This window comes from Pongo abelii, chromosome 4, assembly GCF_028885655.2.
Source record: "Pongo abelii isolate AG06213 chromosome 4, NHGRI_mPonAbe1-v2.0_pri, whole genome shotgun sequence".
Classification (NCBI taxonomy): Eukaryota; Metazoa; Chordata; class Mammalia; order Primates; family Hominidae; genus Pongo; species Pongo abelii.
The window spans coordinates 32,502,336-32,528,035 of NC_071989.2; the positions used below are offsets into that span (position 1 = coordinate 32,502,336).

At 45.0% G+C, this 25,700-nt stretch overlaps 1 protein-coding gene and 1 long non-coding RNA gene across 3 annotated transcripts in view; one reads left to right on the plus strand and one right to left on the minus strand.

Annotated features, from left to right (window-relative positions):
- PDZD2 (PDZ domain containing 2) overlaps nt 1–25,700 on the plus strand; it is a 468,191-nt gene that overhangs the window by 305,241 nt on the left and 137,250 nt on the right. The gene's annotated exons all lie outside the window — the stretch shown is intronic.
- LOC129059368 (uncharacterized) lies at nt 14,221–23,740 on the minus strand. Its single transcript, XR_008525203.1, has 2 exons — nt 23,296–23,740; nt 14,221–14,530 (listed from the first exon to the last, which is right to left on the minus strand). It is a non-coding gene; the product is annotated as an uncharacterized LOC129059368 (long non-coding RNA).

The following is a 25,700-nucleotide window of genomic DNA, read 5'->3' on the forward strand; positions in this document are numbered from 1 at the left end:
TCAAGCGATCCTCCCACCTCGGTTTCCCAAGTAGCTGCGAGTACAGATGCACAACACCACCGGCTAGTTTTTAAAAATATTTTTTGTAGAGACATGGGTATTAACTGCATTGCCCAGGCTGGTTTTGAACTCCTGGCCTCAAGAGATCCTCTCACTTCTCCCTCCCAAAGTGTTGGGATTACAAGCATGGGCCACCATGTCCGGCCAAGATGGTTCTTTTGATCAGTCAAATTTGGAAACCACCACTGTAGACCTGTTATCCCAGACCCAGAGCCCTGATTTTATGGATGAGGAAACTAAGGCCTCGAGAAAGAACGGGCTAACTGGTATCAAGGGTGCCAGGACTGACCCATGGTTTAGAGGGACAATATACAAAGGTACATTGGAAACTACGGGGTCTACAAAGACCAGGTTCTATGTGTACTCTCTGGTTCTTGATGAGATCCGCTATTCTAAGCCCCAGGGGCCTTGTTTCTGGGCTGTCGCATTAGAATGGCGATGATGAAATACCCATGTATGCAGGGTACAGAAACAAATTAAACCGAGCATCCTTTTTCAGTTCTAGACTAAAACTTGAGTGACGTCAACCATCCTGATGCTTCCACAGCTGACAGGCCCCTGGAATGCCCCAGGTGCCCCGCCTCTTCAGTAGACCATCTCATCCTTCAGTGCCTCAACTTCACCGTCTATAAAATAAAGATAAATCTATCTGTGCTACCTCCCTTACAAAGTTGATACGAAAATCAAATGAAACATAAGCCAGGTGTGGTGGCTCATTCCTGTAATCCCAGCAGTTTGGGAGGCCGAGGCAGTTAGATAGCTTGAGCCCAGGAATTCAAGACCAGCTTAAAAATTTTTTAAAAATGCAAAAATTAGCTGGGCGTGGTGGCACAAGCCTGTGGTCCCAGCTACTCAGGAGGTTGAGGCTGGAGAATCGCTTAAACCTGGGAGGTGGAGGTTGCAGTGAGCCAAGTTGGCACCACTGCTTTCTAGCCTGGAGGACAGAGTGAGACCTGGTCTATGCGTCTGTTGGTGGGGGGTGGTGGATGGGGAGAGCAAGAGAGAGAGAAGTAGGGGAGGGAGAGAGAGGGAATTAAGGCCAAGTGAACAATCTATGTGAAGGGCTTTGGGAAAGAAAGTGCCAAGCATTATATAAACTTTAAGGGTGGTCTCATTATCATCATCCCTATTATATATTATCTCCAGAGATTTTACATGTCTGCTGAGTGGCTCCAAATAGAATCAGTACAGGTGGAAGAAATACTTTATTCTATTATAACCCAATGAAAGGCTACTTGGAAGGAATCAGGATTTCCATAGAAGTACATCACTTCTGAATTTCCTGAAGTAGCTCTAATGGCCCATTAGTGAATCATTTCACACCCTCTGCCCTTTTTGTGGCGGCTTTCCAGCTATGCTCCAGAGTTTGGAGTTGTTTGGGCGAGCAAGCTGGGACATGTAAGTCAGAGGATGTTTTTCTGTCTGCTCAGGGGCGAGGGCTGTCTTTGATACACCTCTGCTGCTGCCCTAGATGGTGCAGATGCTCCAAGATTTGTCATTTTGAGAATGGCAGGCTTTTCGACCTTGTGTTCCAGACTAGATTAAGAACCAGACAGATTTTAATATCTGTAAAGAGTTTCTGCAACTGTTCCAGCAAAGAGATATCCCTAGAACAGATAAAGCTTTCTTTTCCTCCCCTGGAAATGATAGAGCTTGAGAACAACAGAACTCAGTCTGTGGTATAATAATTAACCTTAATGATCTTAAGTACCAATGAGGTCTCCATAGAGTTGCTTAAAGACAACATACAGATTTGCAGACATAAGGTATAAAAAGAGAAAACTTAAATGAAATATGAGAAATTCTAATAAAAGAAGTATGTGATTTAATGATATGATGTAAATGGCCTGTGCTTCCTGGAGGGTACTTCTGGCTCTGAGGTCATGTGATTCTGTAACAGTCCCAGCTTTGAATGGTTGGGTGGAGTAGGTGAGAGAACCACTTATGTATATAAATTGTTTTAGGCTGGGTGTGGTGGCTCATGCCTGTAATCCCAGCACTTTGGGAGGTCAAGGAGGGTGGATCACCTGAGGTCAGGAGTTCAAGACCAGCCTGGCCAACATGGTGAAACCCCATCTTTACTAAAAATACAAAAATTAGCTGGGAGTGGTGGCAAGCACCTGTAATCCCAGCTACTCGGACGCTGAGGCAGGAGAATCGCTTGAACCAAGGAGGCGGAGGTTGCACTGAGCTGAGATCGCGCCACTGCCCTCCAGCCTGGGTGACAGAGTGAGACTCTGCCTCAAAAAAAAAAAACGTGTTCCTGGCTGGCTTCTTCTCACCCCCACTCCCACCCCTAGATTTATTATTACAGAATCTTGGAAGCAATAGAAGGAAGATAGAGAATCTCATTTTTTTTTTTTTAAAGTTCTTCACGTGCAACCAAAGTTAGGAAGTATGCAACTTTCTAAGAACTTCATCCTCATGTGTGACCCAAGGACAATGTGAAATAGCACTTCAATCCCCATTTCCCCAAATTCATGCAATTCTAACAACTGGAGTTCGAGATACGCAACAGAAAACAATTCTGGCTCATTTAAGCAGAAAAGAAATTTAGTGACAGAATTTTGGGAAGCTCACAGATATCAACGGAAGTGTGAAGGTCTGGGCTTAAGAGAATGGGCAAAAACCAAGGGGGACTAGGTGGCCAAGGGCGAGTCCAAGATCATGGCACAGGAGCCATCTGCTTAGGACACTACCACCATTACTAGACTCCTGTACCAGTCTTCATCTGTCCCGTGTCTGTGTCTTCATGTCCCTCCCTTATAATCCAGAATGCCAGGCAAGGTCTCCCAGGGGGCCAAATCTAGATCGTATGCCTGTTACTCATGCCTGGGAGTGGGAAGAGAGAATAGACATCTCTTCTCTATCAGCTCTCTTAGAACAGGCACTTCCCCCAACTCCAAAGGGTGATTAGATAGGTGCTAGATAGCCACAAAACTGTTCATCTTCCCCACCATGTGGGCAAAATGAGTTGGAGAGATGTATCTCATCTTTATCTGCCATCTTTTCTTGGGTCCACATCTTTCTCTTTCCTGCCCTCGCTTTCCCTCTGTGCCTGTCCCAGATGCTGACCCTCTCAGGCTTGGCACAGCTGATAGACCACCAAGCTCAGTGTAATTGGCTCACTGTTGGTCATTTCTCTCTCCTCTTCTCTTCTCTCCTCTCCTCTCCTCTCCTCTCCTCTCCTCTCCTCTCCTCTCCTCTCCTCTCCTCTCCTCTCCTCTCCTCTCCTCTCCTCTCCTCTCCTCTCCTCTCCTCTCCTCTCCTCTTCTCTCCTCTCCTCTCCTCTCCTCTCCTCCTCCTCTCCTCCTCCTCTCCTCCTCCTCTCCTCCTCCTCTCCTCCTCCTCTCCTCCCCCCTCCTCTCCTCCTCCTCTCCTCCTCCTCTCCTCCTCCTCTCCTCCCCCCTCCTCTCCTCCTCCTCTCCTCCCCCCTCCTCTCCTCCTCCTCTCCTCCTCCTCTCCTCCTCCTCTCCTCCCCCCTCCTCTCCTCCTCCTCTCCTCCCCCCTCCTCTCCTCCTCCTCTCCTCCTCCTCTCCTCCTCCTCTCCTCCTTCCCTCCTCTCCTCCTCCCCTCCTCTCCCCTCCTCTCCTCCTCCTCTCCTCCTCCCCTCCTCTCCCCTCCTCTCCCCTCCTCTCCCCTCCTCTCCCCTCTCTCCTCTCTTCTCTTCTCTCCTCCTCTTCTTCTCTTCTTCTCTTCCCTCTCCCCTCCCCGCTCTCTCCTCTCGCTCTGTTGCCAGGCTGGAGTCCAGTGGCCGATCTCAGCTCACTGCAACGTCCGCCTCCCATGTTCAAGCAATTCTCCTGCCTCGGCCTCCCTCGTAGCTGGGACCACAGGCGTGCACCACCACACCCAGCTAATTTTTGTGTTTTTAGTGGAGATGGGGTTTCACCATGTTGGCCAGGATGATCTTGATCTCTTGACCTTGTGATCCACCCGCCTCGGCCTCCCTAAGTGCCGGAATTACAGGCATGAGCCACTGTGCCTGTCCAGTCATTTCTCTTCCTGTTAGTCCTTTCACTCAGTGCCCCCTCCACCAGCCAAGTCAGAAACCCTGACTGCACCATTCCTGGTGGCCTCCCTGCCTCAGAAGGCAGCTATTCCATCAAGGGACAGCCCTAGGTGTTTAAAAGTTTTTGTTTCATGAAGCCAAATATCTTCTGCCCTTTAATCTTTTTCTCATTGGTACTAGTTCTGTTATCTGTGGCACCCTGAAGTGGTCTACCCCATTCTTCTTGTTCATATATTTTTTGTATGAAACCATTATATCCTATCCCATACCCCACTCTCCACCCAGATTGTCTTCTTTGGGGTAAGCACCTTAGTCTCTTCAGCTGCTCATCATAAGATAGCATTGCCATTTTTAGCTTTTTTTTTTTCCAAGATGGAGTCTTGCTCTGTTGCTCAGGCTGGAGTGTGGTGGTGTGATCTCAGCTCACGGCAACCTCTGCCTCCCAGGTTCAAGCAATTATCCTGTCTCAGCCTCCCAAGTAGCTGGGATTACGGGCATGTGCTACCACACTGGCTAATTTTTTTTTGTTTTTTTTTGGTATTTTTTGTAGAGATGGGGTTTCACCATGTTGACCAGGCTGGTCTCAAACTCCTGACCTTGTGATCCTCCCACCTTGGCCTCCCAAAGTGCTGGGATTACAGGCATGAGCCACCATGCCTGGCTGCCGTTTTTAAATTTTAATGCCAGAACTGCATCAGATTCTCTATATGCAGTCTTATCCAGAAGAGGCTTATTACCTCCTCCGGTGATGTGGACAGTTGACTTCTCTTAATGCAGTCAAAGATGGCAGTGCCTTTGTAGCTGGCTCTGTCATGAACTTAAGTTGACCATCTATGAGACCCCATAGGTTGTGCCTGAAACTATGTGGACTTGTTCAGAATATCCTGTGGGATCAGATTCTGATCCACGAGCCTGGGGCCATGATCCTGGCACTAGCATTCTATGCTGTTAACTTGGTTTGCTTGAGAGAATCTCCCCATGGCCCTGTGGAAGGACTGAGAAGGTGAGTTGTAGATTGCTGGAAAAATGAAAAGCTCTAACCAATGAGGAAGGCTGGGTTTTATATACTTTATTTTCATTAAGTGGATCCTCATTCCTAAGCAAATAACTGACATGCTCTTGTTGGATAGAAGATGGTATGGGAAGACAGAGTGAGGATTGGTTTGCATTTCGAGTTGAGTATTTTTTATTATTATTAAGTCAGGTTTATTGAGATATAATTTGTTTACTCTTCAGCATAATAAATTTTCCCCAATTCCAGAAGAAATTAAATGGAGTTACACCCACAGTACAAAATTGAGATATTATACTAAAGTAAGAAGCTAAAGGAAGACCTCTCTAGTTGTACCAGTCTATAAATTCTGGCAAACACAAGTCTTGTGAATTACCACCACACTCAAGACAGAGAACCATTTCCTCACCCTTGAAAGTATCCCCCATAGTCATCTTTTTCCTAATCCCCAGTCTCTGGCTAAACAACAGAAATTTATTGCTCACAGTTCTGGAGGCTGGGGAGTCCAAGATCAAGGCACCGGCAGATTCAGTGTCTGGTGTGGGCCCTGTTCCTCATAGATGGCACCTTCTTGCTGCACCTGCACATGGTGGAAGGGGCAGATAAGCTCCCTCAGGCTTGTTCTTTCTTTTCTTTTTTTGAGATCCAGTCTCACTCTGTCTCCCAAACTGGAGAGCAGTGGCGCCATCACAGCTCACTGCAGTCTCAACCTCCCGTGCTCAAGTGATCCTCCCACCCACAGCCTCCCTGGTAGCCGGGATTACACGTGTACAGCACCACACCCAACTAATTTTTAAATTTTTTTAAGAAACAGGGTCTCACTTTGTTGCCCAGAATGAACTCAAACTCCTGGGTTCCAGTGATCCTCCTGCCTCAGCCTCTCAGAATACTGGATCTACAGGGTTGAGCCACTGTACCTGGCCTTCAGGCTTCTTATGTAAGGGTTCTACTCTCATTCACGAGGTTCTCTAACCTCATGGCCTAATGACCTCTCAAAGGCTCGACCTCTTAATACCATCACATTGGGGATTAAGTTTCAACATAAGAATTTGGGGAGACATAAACATTGAGTCCACAGCAGAATCATACAGTTTGTAGCCATTTGAATCTTCTTTCACTTAGCATAATGGATTGAGTCATCCATGTTGTTTCATGTTTCAGTAATCCATTCCTTTTAATTGCTGAATAGTATTCCTTTGTATACACGTGCCACAGTTGGTTTATCTGTTTGCTCTTAGAACGTGCCGTTACATCAGGTAGAAGTTCGTGTAGCATCTCATGAAAGAGAGGTTTTGTGCCCTTTCTCTCAGAAAAATATGGTGAATTGGACAAAGAAACTTTTGCTCTTGTATGTGATCACTGCATTCCAGTCATGCTAGATTGTCATCTCCTAAAGCTTTGGAAAAAAAGTATGAAAAGTAAAGTATTTGAAAAAGAGGATGTATGTTTTCTTTTTCTTTGCCCGCAAGCGTCAGCACTAGATTTTTGTCTATTTTTTGTTTTTGTCTTAGATTTTTGTCTATTTTGAATACAGATCTTATTTCTCTCATTACACTTTGAAACAAGTTTAAACCTTTTTCGGTTTAGTTCTATTTAAAGAAAGATCTGGTCAGTATCTCTAAAGGAAATCTGTCACTATTTTATGTCTTTATTAAATTGTAATTATTACATAAATAGGGATGCCAGAATTAAACTCTTTTTAAGTACTGTTTTCAGTTTAAAGTTGGACTTGTTCCACTGTCTGTGGTCATAATTTTGAGATATCCATGCCAAGAGATAGATCATAAACACTGCATTCTGAAATGCAGGTTAGAGTGGAGAAAGGGATATCATAGCAGACAGTGATTTGAAATAATTATGTGATGGGAATGTCTGAATTTGTAATCTCTGTATCCCTTTGATTTATGATCTGGTAAAAGTAACATTAGAAGAAAATCTTGGATTTCAGAACCTCAATTGAAAACTTTTGGGATGCTGATTACAGCATAAAGATGTACTTTAAGATTCAAAACTGACCACTAGGGCTGGCTAAGTGAATTATTTCTTTGCTTATTAATGAGGCCAACCTTAACTTATTGCATTCTTAAGTAAAGAACAGTAGCTCAGATTATGTATCTACAACCATAGTTCCTGTAACTAATAAATGGAACCTGCAGACATTCTTTTAAGGACACCAGATTCTACTGTCTTCCTTTCCTATCTATAAATAAATACAGTTTCCATCAAATCTGAAAAGAATTTATTTGTAACTTGAACAGATCAACTAAAATTCATATAAAAGAGGGGAAAGTGAGTGAATAAGAAATATTTGAAAAATAAGAAGACTAGCCCAGGCACAGTGGCTCATGCCTGTAATCCCAGCACTTTGGGAGGCCGAGGCAGGTGGATCACCTGAGGTCAGGAGTTAAGAGACCAGCCTGGCCAACATGGTGAAACCCCATCTCTACTAAAATACAAAATTAGCCAGGTGTGGTGGTGCACACCTGTAGTCCCAGCTACTTGGTAGGCTGAGACAGGAGAATCGCTTGAACCTGGGAGGCAGAGGCTGCAGTGAGTCACTATCGTGCCACTGCACTCCAGCATGGGCAAGACAGAGTGAGACTCCATCTCAAAAAGAAAAAGAAGAATAAAGAGGGGTCCTCACCAGACAGCAAACTGTACTTTAAAGTTCTAGTAATTAAAAGAGTGTGGCATAGGAACTGACACACAGATCAGTGGAACAGAATAGGGAATCCCAAATTGGCCCATATGGGACAGGAAATTTTATATATGGAAAGGAAGTATTTCAAAAGCAGAAGATAAAAGACAGTCTGTTTAGTAAATTGTATTGAAATAATTGCCTAAAACTTTGGGAAAAAAGTATAAAGTTAAATCCTACACACAAAATTCCAGATGAGATAAAAATAGCTAAACATACAATCTGTGAAAATATTAGAAGGAAATGAATATTTTTATTATCTAGAGTGGCTAAGCCTCCTGAAGTAAGACTATCAGTGCAGGAAGTCATAAAGGAAAAGATAAACTAAACCGATGTGTGCTAATACATCACAAAAAAATAGAAGTTGAGACCTGGCATGGTGGCGCTCACTTGTAATCCCAACACTTTAGGAGACCAAGATGGGAGGATTGCTTGAGCCCAGGAGTTCAAGATCAGCCTGGGCAACATAGCAAGACCCTGTCCCTTAAAAAAAAAAAAAATTTTTTTTTTTTTTTTTTTTTTGAGACAGAGTCTCAGTCTGTTGCCAGGCTGGAGTGCAGTGGCACAATCTCAGCTCACTGCAACCTCCGCCTCCCAGGTTCAAGCAATTCTGCCTCAGCCTCCCGAGTAGCTGGGACTACAGGCACGTGCCACCATACACATATGTATTTTTAGTAGAGACGGGTTTCACCACGTTGGCCAGGGTGGTCTCGATCTCTTGACCTCATCATCCGCCCACCTCGGCCTCCCAAAGTGCTGGGATTACAGGTGTGAGCCATCGCACCTGGCTAAAAAAATTTGTTTTTAATTAGCCAGGCATGGTGTCTCTAGGTTATAGTCCTAGCTGTTCTGGAGGCGGAGACAGAAGGATCACTTGAGTTCAGTTCAAGGTTATAGTGTGATATGATCGTGCCACTGCCTTCCAGCCTGGGCAACAGAGTGAGACACTGTCCCTGTCTCTTAAAAAAAAAAAAAAAAAAAAAAAAAAAAAAAAGTGACAGGAATGGTTTTGTGAGTGGTGTGAAGGAGTGACTTGGACATTTTACTCAGTCTGCTTCTCCACCACATGAGTTTTGTTTTTTGTTTTTTACAAGAATGTATTTACAAATTGCATGATTGCATGATTTCCTCAACGTTCTTGCCATAGTACATAAACCATGGTTAACACTCATATATTATAGAAGCTATTATTATTTTTAAACTGCTTTCCTCACAGTGATTCATATTTAGAAAATGTGTCTCCATGTCTAAATGTGTTTTTGTAAAATTTTCTTATGGTCTGAAGCATTGCCAGTTTGTTGTTGTGGTTGATACCCTGCATTTTTCTACCATTCCTCATTACTGCTCAGTGCAGAGGGTAAAAGATTTAATTATATTATTAAATGCATTGTGACTGTTGGCTTTGGAAGAGTCAGGGACACAAGGTTACAAAAGGACCATGAACCCTCTTCAAGGTGGACACAGTCTTGTTTGACGTTATGTTCCTATAAAAACCACTAAGAGGGGCCGGGCGCAGTGGCTCACACCTGTAATCCCAGCACTTTGGGAGACCGAGGCGGGCAGATCATGAGGTCAGGAGATCGAGACCATCTTGGCTAACATGGTGAAACCCCGTCTCTACTAAAAATACAAAGAAAAACAAAATTAGCCGGGCGTGGTGGTGCATGCCTGTAATCCCAGCTACTCGGGAAGCTGAGGCAGGAGAACTGCTTGAAACCCGGGAGGCGAAGGTTGCAGTGAGCTGAGATCCCGCCATTGCACTCCAGCCTGGGCGACAGAGAGAGACTCCGTCTCAAAAAAAAAAAAAAAACAACCACTAGGGAACAATTTGAGAAAATTTTATCTCAAGTGCCAAATTGAGTGTAATCATATGCCCGCCAGGGTTGAGCACTGGAGGATCCCCAAGCCCTGTGCCCTGTGGAACTTCTAGAGAGGACCTGTCTCTAGGAGCTGGGAAGAAATGGACCAAGGAGCCAAGAATGGGATACAGATGTTTCTGAAAACTTTCCCTGTCTTCTTTCTTTTTTGAAACAGGCTTCTTTCTAGCTGAGTCTATGCGCTGACATTGGGATGATTCACATGTGACCCTCTAGAATGCTAGATTAGAAGGTTGGCAAGAAAAGAAGGATGGTGGTTGGCCTCTATCTTTTATGGGTTTTTTGTTTGTTTGTTTTTGAGACAAAGTCTCGCTCTGTCTCCCAGGCTGGAGTGCAGTGGCATGATCTCAGCTCACTGCATCCTCTGCCTCCCAGATTCCAGCAATTCTCCTGCCTCAGCCTCCTGGGTAGCTGGGATTACAGGCATGCGCCACCACGCCCAGCTAATTTTTGTATTTTTAGTAGAGACGGGGTTTTACCATGTTGGCCAGGCTGGTCTTGAACTCCCGACCTCAGGTGATCTGCCCCGCCTCGGCCTCCCAAAGTGCTGGGATTACAGGCGTCAGCCACTGTGCCCGGCCCTTTGTGTTGTTTCCTAGTCTCTCATTTATCTTTCCCTGATCTTTATGATTTTCTTCCTTCTGCTAACTTTGGGCTCTGTTCTTTTTTTTTTTTTTTTTTTCTCTAGTTCTTTCAGATCAAAAGTTAGGTTATTTGCAGTCTTTATTTTTTCTTAATGTAGGCATTTATTGCTATAAACTTGCCTCTTAGAACTGCTTTTGCTGTGTCTAAGTTTGGTTATGTTGGGTTTCCATTTTCATTTTTCTCAAGATATTTTTAAAATTTCCCTTTTGATTCTTTGACCCATTGATTGTTCAGGAATGTATTAATTTCCACATATTTGTGAGTTTTTCCATTTTCTTCCTATTATTTGTAGTTTTATGCCATTGTGGTTGGAAAAGATACTTGATGTGACTTCAGTCTTCATAAATTGTTAAGACTTCCTTTGTCTTAACAACATATCTATCCTGGAGAATGGCCCATGTGCACATGAAAAAACTGTATTCTGCTGCTGTTGGATGGAATGTTCTAGATATTTGTCTGTTAGATCCATTGCTCTATAGTACTGTTCAAGTCCACTGTTTCCTTATTGATTTTGTCAGAGTGATCTATCCATTGTTCAAAGTGGGGTATTGAAGTCTCCTACTATATTGCTGCATATTTCTTTCTTCCGTTCCGTTAATATTTGCTTTATATGTTTTGGCGCACCAATGTTGGGTGAAAAACAATAGAAGTAAAACAATAGAAAAACAACAGAAAAGATCAATGAAACTAAGAGTTATTTTTTTTTTTGAAAAGATAAAGTTTAGCTAGGCTACCTAAACATTGAGAGGAGACTCAAAATTATAATGAAAGAGGAGATATTACACCGGATATCACAGAAATACAAAGAATAGGAGACTACTAAAACAATTGTAATCCAACAAATTGGAAGTAAAATCAATGTGTAGAAGAGATATCTGCATTCCCACGTTCATTGCAGCAGCATTCACAATAGCCAAGATGTGGAATTGACCTATGTGTCCATCAGTGGATGACTGGATAAATAAAATGCAATATATATGCACAATGGAATAATATCTACTCAGCCTTTAAAAAGAAGGAAATCCTGCCATTTGTAACATAGACGAACCTAAATGACATGATGCTAAGTGAAATAAGCCAGACACAGAAAGGCAAATACCACACAAGGACACTTACATGTGGAATCTAAAAAAGTTGAACTCATAGAAGCAGAGAGGAGAGTGGAGGTTGCCAGGGCCTGGATGGGGAGTGGAGGGGCATGGGGAGATGTTGGTCAGAAAGTACAAAGTTTCAGTTAGGATGATTAAGTTCTGGAGATTGTTAGTACAGCATGATGACTATAGCTAAGAATGTATTGTATGCTTGAAAATTAAAATAGGTCTGAAATGTTCTCTCTAAAAAAAATTAGAAGTATGTGAGGTGATGAATGTGTTAATTAGCTTGATTTAATCATCTCACAGTGTTTACATGTATCAAAACATCACATTGTACACTGTAACTTATACAATCTTTATCAATTATCCCTTTGCCAGGCTTAGGGGCTCATGCCTGTAATCCTAGCACTTTGGTAGGTAGAGGCAGGAGGATTGTTTGAGGCCAAGAATTCAAGACCAACCGGGCCAATATATTGAGACCTCATCTCTATTTATAAAACGAGGCCGGATGCGTTGGCTCACGGCTGTAATCCCAGCACTTTGGGAGGCCGAGATGGGTGGATCATGAGGTCAGGAGTTCGAGACCAGCCTGAGCAACATGGTGAAACCCTGTCTCTACTAAAAATACCAAAATTAGCTGAGTGTGGTGGTGCGCGCCTGTAATCCCAGCTACTCAGGAGGCTGAGGCAGGAGAATCGCTTGAACCCGGGAGGCGGAGGTTGCAGTGAGCCGAGATCGTGCCAGTGCACTCCAGCCTGGGCAACAGAGCAAGACTCCATCTCAAAAAAAAAGAACATTTTTAATTAAAAAAATACATTTTATAAATTAATTATCCCTTAATAAAGCTGGGGAAAGAAATAACATGCGATGAATCATACACCATAAAAGAAGAAAATACATAATTTGCTTAAGGTCACTCCACTGGTAAGGCACAGGACATGGATTCAGACCCAGGTTTGCCAAGCTTCCAAACCTGCCTTCTGTCTGATATGCTGCTGGGTCCAGCCCAGCCCACTCCCCAGTGAACACTATGCCCTTCTTGTGTCACAGGAGAAATCTGGAAGATCTTCCTGGCCAGAGGCCAGCTAGTTCCTAAAATAGCAGCTTCACTGTCTCTTGTCCCTCTCCACGAGGGGAGGAAGGAGCCCTGTGCCAGAAGTCTGGATAGGCTCAGTGAAGCTTCTTCATCTTCACTCCTGAGTTTTATCAAACACTGGTGATGATCACATCTGCCTCATATACTGCACAATCTTATAGTGGTCAGATTATGATGGTGACACTATTCCCAATAGTGACTTTCATAAGATATAAAGACATGGCCGGGCGTAGTGGCTCACACCTGTAATCCCAGCACTTTGGGAGGCCAAGGTGGGCAGATCCACGAGGTCAGGAGTTCAAGACCAGCATGGCCAATATGGTGAAACCCCATCTCTACTAAAAATACAAAAGGGCTGGGCGCAGTGGCTCACGCCTGTAATCCTAGCACTTTGGAAGGCCGAGGCGGGCAGATCACGAGGTCAGGAGATCAAGACCATCCTGGCTAACATGGTGAAACCCCATCTCTACTAAAAATACAAATAATTTAGCCGGGTGTGGTGGCGGGCGCCTGTAGTCCCAGCTACTCGGGAGGCTGAGGCAGGAGAATGGCGTGAACCTGGGAGACGGAGCTTGCAGTGAGCCGAGATCTCACCACTGCACTCCAGCCTGGGTGACAGAGTGAGACTCTGTCTCAAAAAAAGAAAATAATAAAAAATAAATAAATAAATAAAATAAAAATACAAAAATTAGCCGGGTGTGGTGGCATACGCCTGTAGTCCCAGCTATTTGGGAGGCTGAGGCAGAAGAATTGCTTGAACCAGGGAGGTGGAGGTGGCAGTGAGCCGAGATTGTGCCACTGCACTCCAGCCTGGGCGACAAAGCAAGACTCCCTCTCAAAAAAAAAAAAAAAAAAAGGGACAAAGAGGAAACTGATTTCCTTCCGAAGCTTAGGTTCCTTTAAGCAACCTGTGTGAAGCATGGATAGATGACTTTGACATCTCCATTAGGTTTGTTTGCCTTTTATTTTTATTTCTTTTTTTAGAGATGGGGTCTTTCTCTGTCACCCAGGCTAAAGTGCAGTGACACGATCATACCTCACTGTAGCCTCGAACTCCTGTAACATCTTGGTTTACTGTACCTATAGGAGATCACTGGTTAAGACAAAAGGTATAAGGGACACTGATGAGTCAAATTAATGAGGAGCAAAACAGTTCTGATTCTCTATGTTCTCAAGATGATCTTCACCAGCCTGGAACTCCTGGGCTCAGGGGTTCCTTCCACCTCAGCCTCCTGAGTAGTTGGAACTACGGGCATGAGTCACCATGCCTGGCTCTGTTTACCTTTTTAAAAAATAATCTCTGCAATGTGTTTAGTGAGGAGACCAGCTGAAATGATAGTACACTTAATGCCTATTGGCTCCTTGCCCCAGGAGGACATCGCCACTCACACAGTGGTTCAAGCTCTAGGAATTTAATCTAGCACAAGATCCCACCCTCGGGCAGGAGGTTGCACATCACAGACCTGCGCCTGGGGTGTTACGGGGCTGACCAGGGTAACATTCATACATGAACGAGTCAACTTCACATGCATTACCGAAAATCAGAAAATAATTGCTTAAACATTTTCCCTCTGAAATAGAAAGGGTTGAGAATCCGAAGCTGGTACTAAGTGGGAGAACAGTGGATGTTATGACCCAGATATCCAGTTCATCCCTCAGGTGATCAACTCTAGCCTCTGGAGACCAGGGGGTTGCCCATTATATGGCCTTAAGTGGTTTCTCCAACTTGGTATGATAACATCTTGGTTTATTATTCCCATAAGAGAACCATTGGTTAGGACAAAAGACTTCATGGACACTGATGATTCAAATTAATGAGCATAACAATGATGATTCTCTGTGTTCTCCTCAAGATGACTTCCACCAGACCTTCAAGTTGGAGTCATCCGATCAGAATGTGTATACAGGAGCAATCTCTTGTTGTTCTGTCCAATGTAACTGCTGTTTGTTGAGGTAAAGGCTGTTCATCCTTGCAATATATACATTGAGGAGGTGTGATTACAAGTCACAGCTGGAAATCTCTTTCATCTTGCCACCTAGACACCAAACATCATAATTTTAAAAACAAACCCGGAAATTTTATACCATTTAAATGCATAATTTACAAATGTCCGAGAATTAAAGCAGCAGGGCTTCTGTATTATTCATGTCATAACACATAGGTAATTTTTCTCAGAATTTTAAAAATGTACACATTTAATATGTTTAAGTGATATATATTTGCATTTTAGTAACTCATCTTTGGTCTTATGTATTAATCTGAAGCAAATGAAATGGCAGGCACCATTTGTGAAATAGAGGAAATAATCTTGATATTTTTGTTTGCTTTTTGTTTTTTTTGAGACAGAGTCTCGCTCTTTTGCCCAGGCTGGAGTGCAGTGGTGCAGTCTAAGCTCACTGCAACCTCTGCCTCCTGGGTTCAAGTGATTCTCCTGTCTCAGCCTCCTGAGTAGCTGGGATTACAGGCGCCCGCCACCGCACCCATCTAATTTTTGTATTTTTAGTAGAAATGGGGTTTCATCATGTTGGCCAGGCTGGTCTCAAACTCCTGACCTCAAGTGATCCACCTGCCTTAGCCTCTCCAAAGTGCCGGGATTACAGGTGTGAGCCACCGCACCTGGCTTATCTTGATGTTTTTAAGGACTGTATTGCATTTTATTTATTATTAGTTTTAAAGACAAGTTTTAAAGTACTCCACCCCGCCCCCATCATAGGCTCTTGCTGTCTCACCCAGGCTGGAGAGCAGTGGTGCAATCACAGCTCATGGCAGCCTCGACCTCCTAGGCTCCAAGCAGTCCTCCCACCTCAGCCTTCCAAGTAGCTGGTGCTACAGGTGGATGCCACAGCACCCAGCTAATTTTTTAAATAATATCTTTTTATTTTATTTTTTGTTTGTTTGTTTGTTTGTTGTTTTTTGAGACAGAGTCTGGCTCTGTCGCCCAGGCTGGAGTGCAGTGGCGCGATCTCGGCTCACTGCAAGCTCTGCCTCCCGGATTCACGCCATTCTTCTGCCTCAGCCTCCCGAGTAGCTGGGACTACAGGAGCCCGCCACTACGCCCGGCTAATTTTTTGTATTTTTAGTAGAGACGGGGTTTCACCGTGTTAGCCAGGATGGTCTTGATCTCTTGACCCCGTGATCCGCCCGTCTGGGCCTCCCAAAGTGCTGGGATTACAGGCGTGAGCCACCGCGCCCGGCCTAAATAGTATCTTTTGTATAAATGGTGGTCTCATTTTGTAGCCCAGCCTCTTCTCAAACTCCTGACCTCAAGCAATCCTCCTGCTTTGGCCTCCCAAAATGCTGGGATTACAGGTGTGAGCCACCCAGCCTTTAAAGCACTTTGATTGATTGATCGATTGATTGAGATGGAGTCTCGCTCTGTCACCCAGGCTGGAGTGCAGTGGCATGATCTCGGCTCTCTGCAACCTCCGCCTCCTAGGTTCAAGAGATTCTTCTGCCTTAGCCTCCCGAGTAGCTGGGACTACAAGCGCGTGCCACCATGCCCGGCTAATTTTTGTATTTTTAGTAACAACAGGGTTTCACCATATTGGCCAGGCTGGTCTTGAACTCCTGACCTCGTGATCCACCTTCCTCGGCCTCCCGAAGTGCTGGGATTACAGGCATGAGCCACTGCGCCCGGCAAAGCACTTTAATAGAGTATCTAAAATAATATATTTACTTAAAATGACTTTGTTATATAATCATGCAATATGTTATTTTTAACAGGTCTTAGGGTTGTACAAGACTGCTTATTGTGAAAAGTCTGTTTGTTTTTGAGACAGAGTCTCACTCTGTTGTCCAGGCTGGAGTGCAGTGGCATGATCTCAGCTCACTGCAACCTCCTTCTCCCGGGTTCAAGTGGTTCTCCTGCCTCAGCCTCCCAAGTACCTGGGATTACAGGCATGCACCACCACTCCCAGCTTATCTTTGTGTTTTTTAGTAGAGACAGGGTTTCACCATGTTGGCGACGAACTCCTGACCTCAGGAGATCTTCCCACCTCGACCTCTCAAAGTGCTGAGATTACAGGCATGAGCCACTGCACCTGGCCTGTTGTGAAAGTTCAAGAGTCAATAAAGCTTGGAAAAATCTAAAGCGGGGGAAGAAGTCTATGTTACTTTTCTAGGATGGCCATAGCAAACCACCACAAATTGGATGGCTTAAAACAATACAAAGTATTCTCTGACAGTTCTAGAGACTTGAAGTCTGAAGTCAAGTGGTCAGCAAGGTTGGTTCCTTCTGGAGGCTTTGAGGGAGAAATCCACTTGGCCATACCTCTCTCTCAGTTTCTAGTGGTTGGAGGCATTCCTGGCATTTCTCGGCTTATAGACACATCCCTCAGTCTCTACCTCCATCTTCACATCACCTTTTTCTATCTCTGCGTGTCCTTCTCTATCTCTTATCAAGACACACTCATTGGATTTAGGGGCTGCCCTAATCCAGGATGATCTCATCTTGATCCTTAACTAATTATATCTGCAAAGACCCTGTTTCCAAATAAGGTCACATTCTGAGGTTCCAGGTGGACAGGAATTTTGGGAGGGATGCTGTTCAACCTAGATGCTTGCTTGCTTTCTTTTCTTTCCTTCCTTTCCTTCCTTCCTTCTTTCTTTTTGACGAAGTTTCACTCTTGTTGCCCAGGCTAGAGTGCAATGGCGCGATCTCGGCTCACCACAACTCCCACCCACTAGGTTCAAGAAGATTCTTCTGCCTCAGCCTCCTGAGTAGCTGGGATTACAGGATTACACCACGCCCGGCTAATTTTGTATTTTTAGTAGACACAGTTGGTCAGGCTGGTCTCGAACTCCTGACCTCAGGTTGTCTGCCGTGTCGGCCTTCCAAAATGCTGGGATTACAGGCATGAGCCACCGCGCCCAGCCAACCTAGATGCTTTCTACTCCTCCATTTCCAGTTGGAGGCAGAGTTAGAATTCATAGTCCTAGCCCACTCTCCTCTCTCCTCCACCCAGATCCTGTGCCTTCACTTCCTCCCAGCTTAGCTAACTCCTGCTGGACCACGAACCACTGCCACTTCCTAAGGAAAACCTCGCTATCCACATCTACCCCCAAAGCAAGCCAGTCCCCCTTTTATAAGCTTCTGAAGTAACCCATGCTTCTGTTGAAGCATTCTTCATATAATTAGTGTTGTTTTTTTAATTTACGTAATGTAAATTTATATTATGTATTTTTTATATTCTATTTAATATTTTATGCTATGTAATATTTTATATAAAGTATAATTTCATTAACAAATTTGTATAATTCTTTTAATGAATTACACATTGACTGTGAACTCTATGAGGGTGTAGGGACCGACTGACTTATTCATTGCTTTGTACCAGCACTGAGTCCAATGCCATCACTCAATTTTTGAACCATATTCTCTTTATAACATCACTTTAATTTTTCAGAGAAAATCTGCTCCTCAGCACAAGACTGACCCCCTTCTGGGTCTGCTATTGACTGCCTCATCAGGAATTCCCCTTTTGGGGATGCAGGCTGGGGGAGTTATGTGTTTTCTTTATTCAGCCTTCATGTCCCACAAAGCAGGGAAAAGATCTACGGCTGGATTTTGTGTTGTCTGAGGGATGTCTACATTGCCTTGAAATCTGAGGCAGGGCATTTAAAATACAGCTCCTTTGCCTGTAATCCCAGCGCTTTGGGAGGCCGAGGCTGGCAGTTCACTTTGAGACCAGGAGTTTGAGGTCAGCTGGAGAAACATGGTGAAACTCCATCTCTACCAAAAAAAAAAATTAGCCAGGCGTGATGGTGTGTACCTGTAGTCTCAGCTACTAGGGAAGCTGAAGTGAGAGGATCCCTTGAGCTTAGGAGGTCGAGGCTGCAGTGAGCTGTGATCACACCATACACTCCAACCTGGGCAACAGAATGAAATCCTGTCTCAAAAAATAAAATACGATACAGCTTCATTCATTGATCCTATCGAGATTTAAGAAAAGAATGGCATAAGGAAGCTCACTTTTCTTATTTGTTCTTCCTCTCAGTTGCTTTGTTTTGTTTGTTTGTTTGTTTGTTTTTGAGACGGTGTCTTGCTCTGTCACCCAGGCTGGAGTGTGGTGGCGCAATCTCGGCTCACTGCAGTCTCTGCCTCCGGTTTCAAGGGATTCTCCTGCCTCAGCCTCCTAACTAGCTGGGATTATAGGCATCCACCACCACGCCCGGCTAATTTTTGTATTTTTGGTAGAGACGAGGTTTCACTATGTTGGCCAGGCTGTGCCCACCTTGGCCTCCCAGATTCTGGGATTACAGGCATGAACCACCAAGCCTAGTCTCAGTTGCTTTTTTTACCCTTTCCCTCTCACCTTCTATCCACCACGCTGGCTCCAGGTACAGAGAGAATTGGGTCATCTAAATTTTAAAAGCAAATTTTCTTTAGACAGGGTATCAATAGTCTCTGATTTGGAACTTCAGCCATATGAAAGGGCCTTGTAAGGGTCCTTTAGACTTAGTCACACATTTGTTTTTTGAAGATGTTCCCAATGAAATTGGACCTTATAAACTTTGTGCCTGATGATTTAAAGAACCCCCTTTTTCAGCTCTTCTCTTAAGAAATAGTGTTGACATTTTCCACAGATCGGCTTGTGTATCTTAACTTCTCTTTCCTTTAAGTCATTTCTGACTTTTAGCAGTCTTTCCTTTAACTCCTCTCCTTTTGCTCAAAGCCAAAGTACCTGGAGGCCGTCCCTTTTGAGAACAGGTGGTGCCAATACGTAAATCCTTTGGGGAAGTTGGACAGGAAGGGAAAATAAATAAATATCACCTGACACTCTCAGCAGGCCTGAAGAGCTTGTCTCAGAGGGTTGCAGCGAGTCTCTTAAGAGGAAATGTCTGCAGAGAGTCAGGGTGTGAAGTGTTAACAGCAGCAAGAACCCCGTGGTTGAGTGGTGCTCTGCCCTTGGCAGTGCAGTGTCCTGGGCCTCCCCTGGAACCTATTTTGAGCCTGTTAAGCATCTGGTGAATTGTGTATCTCAAGTCCTGAACTGGGACTGCTGCCACCCGCATAAAGCTCCAATCTGCATGGAAAAGGAGTGTGGTTTGCACCCCAGCCTGGGGAGCTAGAACAAGTTGGGATGCCCCTGTATCTGTGAAGAGTATTTGTGAGTCTCAAGGGAACAGTGCCACAAGGGAAAACTCTCTTATCAAGGTTTCCTCCCTACCCCACCCAGAGATTTGAGGAACTCCTCTGTTCAAATGCTTTTGATTCTGTCCCCTTCCAGATTCTTCCAGATCACACTCTTCCTGGTGTGAAGTTCAAGAAATAATTTTTCTCGGTGTTTGTTTTTCCACGCAGGCCCTGGCTTTGATTTTGCTTTTGGATGCTTTCCGTTTTCTCTAAATAGGAGGGTTCCAAGTCTAGTGTGTGCCGTCTGCCTGCTATTTCCTGCTGAGAACACTTGGTAATGAAGTGAGTTCCTAGTACTCTAAAACATGTTTGTGGCTCAAAAACCCATACCTGCTCGTACCTCTGAAGTCAGGCCAGACAAGAGCAGAGGCCCCAGCTATTCATGCTGTGGGCATTTTCTCCCAGAGCTGGAGTTTTATGTCTGCAGAGACCTTCTCTTGACATTTAAAAACCATCACAATGTTGACTGACTAATGGCATTGTAATATGTTTAAACATTTAATATTACCACAGCCGAGCTTTTGAAACTCCTGCCTCAGGAAAGGGAAAAACTTGATTTTCTTCCTTTTAAAGGAGGCAGATGAGCCAAAAGGAAGGGCTTTTGCCCAAATATTTGTGACAAATGGAGGGAAGATAAGAAAGCAGCTGTTCTGACCGGTAGGCCAGAACAGGGTGGGTGCTGGGAGAGGTTGGGGGGGGCGGGGGGGGTGTGTCTGTGCGCGCACACACGTGCATCTGATTTATTCGTGGTAGTTGCTTGTGTCCGTGGGAGCAGCCTAGCCTGCGTGTTTTACAGAATATTCAGGGGTCAGCTGATCCCTCAGCCTCGCTGGGATGGGCAGCCTCCCAGGCTCCACCTTGAGTCTTGGGGCAATTCCAGGACCTCTGGGATCATCCTCGGAGTTCAGGTCAGGTCAGGAGGCGTTCAGTTGCCCTGGGAGTTGAGAGTCAGACTCTAGCTGATGGACCGGGAAGCAAAACAAGAGTCCAACATTGGTCTGTATTTTGAAAAACATCTGTCTCATCTCTCTCTGGCAGAAGAGCGTGGCTTGCAGTTAGCCCCACTCTGTGCTTAGGGTCTACACTAGCTCAGTCCCCCAATGCCCAGCACCCAGGCATGCCCACACACACCCCCATCCTTCTCAGTGCTATGACTTAGGCCCACCCAGCCCTCAGAATACGTCTTTGCCTCAAGGGGCCAGCAGGGGCTCTGCCTCTAAGGTACATTTGCCCCAGCTTTCCAGCCCTCGAGTTTTAGAGTCCATTTCTGACTCTGCCTGTTCATGTGAACTTGATTTTTCCAGAGATCATTTTTTTCCAGACATGGCTACAGTTCCTTTTGTCCCACTCCTACCACAGAACGTGTTTGGACCCATCACCCTGTGTGAGTTCACTTTTCAGGGCTTCCAGCCTGGACAGTCACAGCAGATAAGTTTAACTAGTTGACCTCTGATTACTCAGAACATTTCTGACCGAGAAAGGAACTAACGGTAATTGGTATTTACTGTGTGGCAGGTGGGAATCCCACCATCTGAGTCCATTATCCCAATTGAAGCCTCCTGCAGGTAGATGAGCCTGAGGGACTCATCTCTGAAGATACATGGCTTGTCCAAGGGCCCAAATGGCAGTGCTGAGACCTGAACAAAGGATAATCTTGCACCAGATAGTTAATATTCAGATGAATTTGGATAAAGCTCTTCAGGTATTAGGGACAGAGAGTCCCAATCGGAAGGGGCCCACAGATTGAACAGAAATCTTTGTGGATGCCTTTCATCCAACCCGGCTTCCCAAATATGCCTCCACCAACTTCTTTTACATCCAGATTAGCTGAGTCCTGTCCATTCCTGACCAGCCTGTTTTGACGACTGTTATTTCCCGCCATCTCCTTTTTGGGAAATATTTGGTTGGTACAAAACTAATTGCGGTTTTTGCCTTTTTTTTTTTTTTTTTTTTTTGAGGCGGAGTCTTGCTCTGTGGCCCAGGCTGGAGTGCAGTGGCGCGATCTCGGCTCACTGCAAGCTCCGCCTCCCGGGTTCAAGCCGTTCTCCTGCCTCACCCTCCCGAGGAGCTGGGACTACAGGCACCCGCCACCACGCCCGGCTAATTTTTTTGTGTTTTTACTAGAGACAGGGTTTACACCCTACAGTGTTAGCCAGGATGGTCTCGATCTCCTGACCTCGTGATCCGCCCACCTCCGCTTCCCAAAGTGCTGGGATTACAGGAATGAGCCACCGCGCCCGGCCGGTTTTTTGCCATTTTAATGGCACCAACCTAATACTGATACGGCTCCGATGAATGGAGCAACACCAGGTTCTTCCTCTCCAGTCAAATTAGATAAAACGACACGGACACACGTGGAGTGGTTTTAAGGAGTGGTAGAGAGTTTAATAAGCAAGAAAGAAAAGAGAAGGCAGAAGGAAGAGGCTCTCCCATACGGAGACGGAGGAGGGCTCCAAAGCCAAAAGAGGAGACCCCCAAGTGGGGTGGAAACCAGCCAGGTATATGTAGAGGCTGGAGGAGGCAGTGTCTGATTTGCATAGGGCACAGGGGATTGGTTTGACCAGACATGTCATTCATGTAACCTGCAAAAACACTGGCCCTCCCACCCTAGCCTTTTAATATGCAAATACAGGGCACCATGATGTTCTACACACGTGGGGATATGTTGCCAGGCACATGTGGGGCAAGGGCAAGAAGACAACAGTGAGAATCGCGATGTTTGGGTGGACCCAGTTTCTAATGGCCTGTATTTGCATATCAAAGGTTGCTGGCTCTAAGAGCTGGGGTTTTACAAGAAACTGCTTTCTGGAGCTGCTTTAAAAATGGAAACTTCAGCCGGGTGAAGTGGCTCACGCCTGTAATCCCAGCACTTTGGGAGGCCAGGGCAGGTGGATCACCTGAGGTCAGGAGTTCAAGACCAGCCTGACCAACATGGCGAAACCCCATCTCTACTAAAAAACACAAAAAATTAGCCAGGCTTGGTGGCACACACACCTATAATCCCAGCTACTCGGGAGACTGAGGCAGGAGAATCACTTGAACCCAAGAGGCAGAGGTTGCTGTGAACCTGGATTGCACCATTGCACTCCAGCCTAGGCAAGAGTGGAACTCCGTCTCCAAAAAACAAAACAAAACAAAACACCAACCAAAACACTTAAAATGCAATCCTTTATCAAGTTTAAAGTGGGGCAAGTCCTCCTTGGGTTGTTTGAAGCTGCAGCCCTTTTCCTTATCCAAACCTGGTCATGATGAGCAGCATTAGGATGGGACTTTGCCACAGGGAATCCCAAGGTCATGGTAAGGGTTTTTTTTTGGGAATCAGACAGAGGCAGAGTTGAATCCCAGCTCTACTGTTTTCAGCTTTCTGACCTTGGGCAAGTTAATCTCTTTAAACCTCAGTTTTCTTACCTTTAAAAGACCCATTATGAATTCTACCTTGGTAGGGTTGTTTTAGATTGAACTGAGCTGATGTGTGTATGCAGTTAACACAGTACACAGACTATAGGTACTATAGTTAATATTGTACCTCCCCCTATGTCTTTTATAAAACCCACGTTAGTTTTTGGAACTTCTAAAATAAACATACCATTAAAAGCAAGCTTTGCATTCTCAACATTTGTGTTTGTGCATACAACAATTTAGGGTTTCCTTAATGCTTCACTTACCATTATTTTTAAATTAAATCCCAGTAGATAAATTCAAATGCCTCTGCATTTTCCTGTCTGAATATAACTGAGAACCAGGGGTCGCAGAGAGATTGAACCCATCACAGTTCCAGTTGTCAACAGACCCATGAAGAGTGCACTGATCAGAATCCAAGACTTAAAAGTTGCTCTGTCAACATCTGTAAAGACATGGCTTATCCGTTTTTCTAGGCCAGGGTTCTGTTCATTTAGTTTTCTTGTAATCAAAGTCCTATAAACCAAGAGGAAAAAATTCGAAAGAATTGTGAAGACAGATGAACAACAGGGAAAATATCCAACAAACTTGGCTTCTAAGGAGTATCCTTTGCTTGGGGAGGAAGGTCACAGAACTTAGCAAGCCAGTCTGCATGAGCCATCGTAGATTAGGGGACTTGCCGGCCCCACCAGCCTGCCTGCCACAGAGCCTCTGAAAAGAAAGAGAAAATCAGATCTTCAGAAATGCTCCGTACACTGTAGAGAAGAGATTCAGGAGAACAGTGCGTGACCTTATCCAGAACATGTTGATGGGGATAGTCATTTTTGCAATTTCTTGAATATCTTTTCTCTGCTGGTTTCAAAACTGTGAAGTAAATTCAGAAAAGCAGCCCACTATTTTGATGGAAGCTGTTTTGACATAAGTGAAACCAGGCTTGGCACAAGGTGGAAGCAGGCTCTGGCCCAGGGAATGGAGTGGACGCTGGGAAGAATTGAGGCAAGCTGGGGAAATTGTTTCAAGATGGAGCTGGATCCACTTGAAAGGGAAGGGAACTGGAGGGTACGAGACATGCCGTCAATGTTTGAATTTGTGTGTGAGGAGCATCAAGTGCCTTCTGAGATACATGGACCCACGGGAATCTCCCTTCTTTTAGAGTTGCCTCTGAGGAAGGTAAGGAGAGTGGCTGCCTTTTGGATGCTGCACTATGCGGGCTTGAGGATTACTTACTGGCCGGTTGTGACCTGTTGGATTTGGCTGGTTTGGAGAAAGTCAGGCAGAAATGGCAAATGTGCCAGCAGCTCTCACAGTGGAGGAACATGGGAGATGTGGCAGGGGCAGTGTGCAACTCAGCCCTTAGATCATCTTTGACACACTTTTCAGGGTGTGGTGTCCTTGAGGTTAGAAGATACATCAGACATGGTCTGCCCTCAGTTATCCCTGGGCGTTGATAGTAGCCTCTTGCAAGGCAAGGCTAAGGGCACTGCTATGTGTAGGAAAGCACAGGAATTGCCACGGGCAATGCACCTGGCAGGGCTGAAGACTTGGGGAGGAGGATGCCCTGGATTTTCTGTTTTTCAGCCCTGGGCAATCTTCAGCTCTGAAGGACAAGTCATAGCAAAGCCCCCTGTGATATGAAATACATGTTTTTGGCTGGTCCAGGGAGCAGGGCACAGGGGAGGTTTGGAAGCTTATTAGTACATGAGCTGGGCCAAGAAAGTAGAAAAGAGATTTGGACACAAATACATAGAGAAAGTAAAAAATAAATGCAGTTGATATGATTGCATGGTAACATAAATATATTAGCATATACAACTGCTGTAGACTGAATGTTCTTTCCACCCAGAATCCACATGTTGAAATCTAATCCCCCATGTGAAAGTATCTGGAGGTGAGGCCTTGGGGAGGTGATTAGATCATGAGGGTGTTGCTTTCATGAATGGGAATAGCGCACTTATAAAGGAGACTCCAGTTTGTGACCGGCCTGGCCAACATGGTGAAATCCCATCGCTACTAAAAATATGAAAATTAGCCAGGCATGGTGGTGCGTGTCTGTAATCCCATCTACTTGGGTGGTTGAGGTAGGAGAATGGCTTGAACCCGGGAGGCAGAGGTTGCAGTGAGCTGAGATCACACCACCATGCTTCAGGCCTGGGCGACAGAGTGAGACTCTGTCTCAAAAACAAAAAACAAGCCGGGCGCAGTGGCTCATGCCTATAATCCCAGCACTTTGGGAGGCCGAGGTGGGTGGATCACCTGAGGTTGGGAGTTCGAGACCAGCCTGACCAACATGGAGAAAAACCCCGTCTCTACTAAAAATACAAAATTAGCCAGGCGTGGTGGTGCATGCCTGTAATCCCAGCTACTAGGGAGGCTGAGGCAGGAAAATTGCTTGAACCCAGGAGGTGGAGAGGTTGGGGTGAGCTGAGATTGTACCATTGCACTCTAACCTGGGCAACAAGAGCGAAATTCCATCTCAAAAAAAAAAAAAAAAGAAAACAACAACCAGACTCCAGAGAGCTCCTTTACTTCATCCACCATATGAAGACAAAACACGAAGGCGCCATCAGTGAAATGAGAAGTGGCCCTCACCAGACATCAAGTCTGCTGCACCTTGATCTTGAATTTCAGCCTCCGGAACTGTGAGAAATAAATTTCCGTTGTTTATAAGCCA